The sequence below is a fragment of the Malus domestica genome, chromosome 14 (assembly GCF_042453785.1).
Source record: "Malus domestica chromosome 14, GDT2T_hap1".
NCBI lineage: Eukaryota > Viridiplantae > Streptophyta > Magnoliopsida > Rosales > Rosaceae > Malus > Malus domestica.
This window is the reverse complement of record NC_091674.1, coordinates 3,462,305-3,467,032: the sequence shown is the minus strand read 5'-3', so window position 1 is coordinate 3,467,032 and position 4,728 is coordinate 3,462,305. Positions and strand designations below refer to the sequence as shown.

General features: G+C 37.3%; 1 long non-coding RNA gene across 1 annotated transcript; it reads right to left on the bottom strand.

Annotated features, from left to right (window-relative positions):
* On the bottom strand, nt 1-1,545 carry LOC139191344 (uncharacterized). The gene is made up of 4 exons (XR_011575368.1): nt 1,432-1,545; nt 1,129-1,185; nt 908-1,025; nt 1-372 (listed from the first exon to the last, which is right to left on the bottom strand). It is a non-coding gene; the product is annotated as an uncharacterized lncRNA (long non-coding RNA).
* Nucleotides 1,546-4,728: the final 3,183 nt, after the last annotated feature.

The following is a 4,728-nucleotide window of genomic DNA, read 5'->3' as shown; positions in this document are numbered from 1 at the left end:
TAACACAACTGCAGTTTTATAGCAAAGGAGAACAGGAGGACAACAAGTGTACAATTTCTTTATCCTAAACATTAGTAATGTTTTCTCTGTCCGTCTTTCCATGAGAAACATGCCAGAATAATTCACTAAGCGCCGAAGGTAGGGCGTAGGTTAAGGGTGCTATATCTTGTCCTCCCGGCAAACATTAAACTCAATAGATCAAGAGAGATTTCAGGATACGTACCATTGCTTCTGGAAAAGTAAATAAAGCTAGGCTAGGTTCATTACTCCGTCCAGTTGTAGATTGTTACCTTTTTCATTTGACCGTCCATGGTGTTCATCTTCGCTGATATCCCTAATCCCACAACCATCTGATTCCACCTCTTGTCTAATCTGGCAAGTGGAGAATAAAAAAGGATCATTAATCACAGATCAATGACAATTCCAAGTGGAGGAAATCATTAATAAAAAATCAAAGACAAACAGAAACAAATGCCACAGCTGTCATGTAAGTTGATCGAAACAATTTCATGATTACAACTGCAGCCCCACCCAAAAAATTTTAAGGGTACATTTCCATCAATATTGGACCCTGTCCCTAAATCCGGTTGCTTGATTAAGAAATTGTGACCCACAATGGAAAAGACCGACCATCCCTCATCCCTCCTTTTATCCCCCACACAGCTCACTTGTGGCTTCAACTTATTCATAGGAAGAAAAAAAATCAAGTTATTCGCAACCAAAACATTTTTGTAAGCATATATAAGAATCCTGCAACAAATATCTGACTCAGCTTACCTTAAGGATCAGAGTGACCATGTATACCAATACGTCAAACCCAAAAAGTATTGAAAATGTTCTACTGGAAGTAAAAGTATATCTTTTTCCGTTAAGGAGATGGTCTGGGTCTCTATAGTCTATGCAGCACCTGCACAATTTCGGCATCCATTACTAACATGTCATCAATCATTTTTCACCCCTTGCACTTCCACATGACAGAGTGCAGCTGCTGATCCCGTCCAATTCTTAATGCCATGTTTGGACCTCTGCATTTTAGCGAAACAAATAAGCATGAAAATAGAGTGTACAACTTAGCACCAGCCACGACTCTAGTGCCCAGATACTCCAGGCACCAATATAATTTGGTACCTCCGTTGAATGTGATGCGATATTGAAAGCAATACTACAGCAACCAACTTGGCCACACTGCACATAAATACAAAAACATATGTTGAAAGACAATTGGAAGAATGGGATCCAGCTCCTCTGCAGTTCCCATGCTAATGGAGAAAGCTAGTTGAATTCAAACAATAGAAATGTGGCACATCTGAATTCAACGGGCCAGCACCATGTGATGGTTCAACTTCAGCTAAAGAAATGGTCCTCTACATTTGTTGTACAAGTGGAGATTCTTTTCCAACTTAATACAGTTTTTCTTGATGCAATACTTACCCATGCAGGAAAAGGCTGGTTGAAATCCAAGTGTGGTTGAATCAATGGGGCCGGCAAAATTTGAAGGTCCAAAATAAAGAACTGATCATTCTCATTTGTTGTCGAAGTGCAGAGTCATTTTCCATCTTAATAGCTTAATGGTTCCGGATAAGCACAAATTTCCTTGGTGAGTACCGAGGAGCAAACCATCGTACCTAAATGAATCTGATTCTAAGTAGCAACAAAACCCAAGCACAAGCACAAGGAAATGGCTTGAATTATAACAAAACCTGAACTTGTGATCAGAATAACAGTCAAAACCCAACAGATATGAGGTAAAATAATTAACGCAAGGGTTTTAGTTACCTTCAACTGCTAAACCAAATTATAGGAACCTTTCAACTATCGGTTAAAGTAGCTGAAGGTTTTCAAAGTTGGGTAATCTACCAGAAGCGTAAGATCAAATCTGGGGTAAATAAATCCAAGTGTGCAAGAAAGGCTACCTTAATTTACCCCAGCATCAATATTTGACTGAAGAAAAAAAAAGATAAATGTTTTAAGTCACAGATATGAACCTGCTATTGACCAAAAAAAAAAGATATGAACCTGCTGTGCAGAGTACTTCAAGATATATCCACAGAAGACGGTCAAGGACCCCTCAGAACAATAACTCTGTTAACAAGATAGAGATTACAGAAAGCAAGCAGACTATATATGAACTAAGATTTATGGAGTTAAATGTGACCATAAAAAGTAATAACAGTTACAAAAGAACCGTCTGCATTTAGAATCAATAGAAAATAACCATGTTTATGAAGCTAAATGTGATAGAAAAAGATATAGTTGACAGGCCTGGTGGAAAAAGATATAGACTTGGGCTCCCTCCCCGCTACTAAAACTAGACCAAAACGTAAAAAGATGTTGACTACAAATAGCAGGACCTGATCGAAGACCACATATTCAAATTTAGCTTCAAATTAAAAAAATATTCACTTCCTAAGCAGATGGCATGCTAAAAAAATCAACCTGTTTATTCAACTGCAATGCCACAATACGAAGGAGAAAATGAAAAACAAAAGCATGGTACAGAATTGACACACACAAATGCATATATGGATTGCCTGCATGGATAATCACACAGGTGCATGTGTATAGATATCATATATAAATTCTAAAACTTTAGTCAGAAACATTCAGGGCTGTTGCTCCAGTCAAAACCAGTCAAGTCCACAACTGTCCATTTCATGTTCATTTTTATCTAGTGTTTTAATTTTCAATATAGGATACACATGTATTGAAATATATGTGAATGTATAATTGTATATGTGGGGGTGGGGGGTACCTGAGGAAAAGGTACAGTTCTAGACGTAACTCAAAACCAATTGGCCACAGAAATTCAAAGAAAATTGACAGAATCCTAAACCACCATTCTAACAAGCCAAGTATGAAGGATCATGAACTAGAAGGAAACCCCACATGTCACAAGCCATGACCTTTTAACTTATCATGCTGATGACTAGAAAAGTCAGAATGCTTATGTAACGTAAGTTAAACCCCAAATACTAAACAATATACTGATATGGATGAAAGTTCAACACCAATTCAAGATGCGACAACCAGATTTTTATTGATAGCAATAGCTAAGGGTATTGTGAAGTAAGGGGAGAGCCATTATCAGTTCTGAACGCATCATTCGAGAAGCAATGATATATTTGCAAACATTAAAATCATGCGTCGCAAGCAATGGTCTTTAACTGTTCATGCCGACGACCAGAAAATCCAGAAGGCATATTTATGGAAGTTAAACTCAACTACTAGACATCATAATGACATGGATAAAAGTTTAAGACAATTCATGATGCTACAACCCGACTTTAGCAATAGCTACTGCTATTGTAAGTAAGCAGACTATTATCAACTAATTACTAGCTTTGGTATAATTACTCTCAACCTGCATTTGAATTCAACAAACCATAAAAAGTGGTTATGTTCTTTCTTTGTGTGTATGGACAACGCAATAGATGATACAATCTGCATTAGTATATAACAGAAATGATAATGAGGATGAGGAGGCAGGTAGACTCTCACCAAGAGCCTTCATTTGCCTCCATTGCAGTATAACAGGACGTTGCTTTTGTAGTCAAAAGGAAACCTGTTAATAAATCGTATCCCCAAATTACGGATGCAACACTCCTGGAAAGATGATCAATCATCAAACCAATCAAATCACTATCATCGAAGTTAGTTTTTATACTAGAGCTTTCTATTGCAGTGTTTTCATACTGGAACTATTGCTTTCGCTACTATTTCCAATTCCGCCACAAATCTAATCCTAGCTGCTGGAATGCATTAACCGATAAATTGGTATAGGAGTCAACATCAATATCAAATGTAATGCATCACAGATGTATGATCCTGATTAGTAACGAAACAACAATTGAAAATTAACTGGTATAGGACAAGTTCATTTGTAGGGAACAGGTGAGGTTTTCTGATACATAATAATCATTCATCTTCCAATAGTTTTGGAAGTCAATAGGCAACTGGAAGGAAAGAGCATATAATTGACATTACAAGCTGTGGTCCATATAGAATGAACTATTACAACTACATTGTGAGCAGAGGCTGAAGGGCTGCTTGCTAGTCTTCTAGCCTTGATAGGAACCACAATATTGACTAGGTTTAATGATTGACCGAGTCATACATATAATCTGACGCTATGTTTACTGACGTCATTAACTAGCGCACTAGGTTCAATCAAGTATTAAATGGTTTAACTGATTTGTTCACATTACTGATAACTACATTTTCCGGTTTGACCGCCATAGCCATATTCCGCTCTCGACAACCTTACCAAAAGTCCAAGCATTCTTAAAGAATTCAACCATCTAACTAGTGGACAACAATGGAGGTATACAATTCCTATGACAATGACCTGCAGAAGAATCCTGAAAAGTATGAACTGTTTCTGTTGTTTTTATGTACCAAGAGAATCCAGCTTCAGGAACCCATTCAACCCATCAGAATTCTCTTCTAAGCACTTATATATACTCTAAAACAATTCATATAGAACCCTACAAAAGACCAACCTTCCCTTTCTCTATAATCCCGAATTCGACAGTCTACACTCCAGTGGAAAAGTCCGAATTTGCTAAACCCACAACCCCACCACACCACAATCCTTTTTCCAAACATCTCCAAAGTTCCTAATTCTATAAGCTTCCAAACCCATCAATTATCACAAACAGATATGCACAAAAGTAAATTAAGGATCAGAAATACCAAAAGATCGAATGCAAAACCAACAACTGCAAAGAA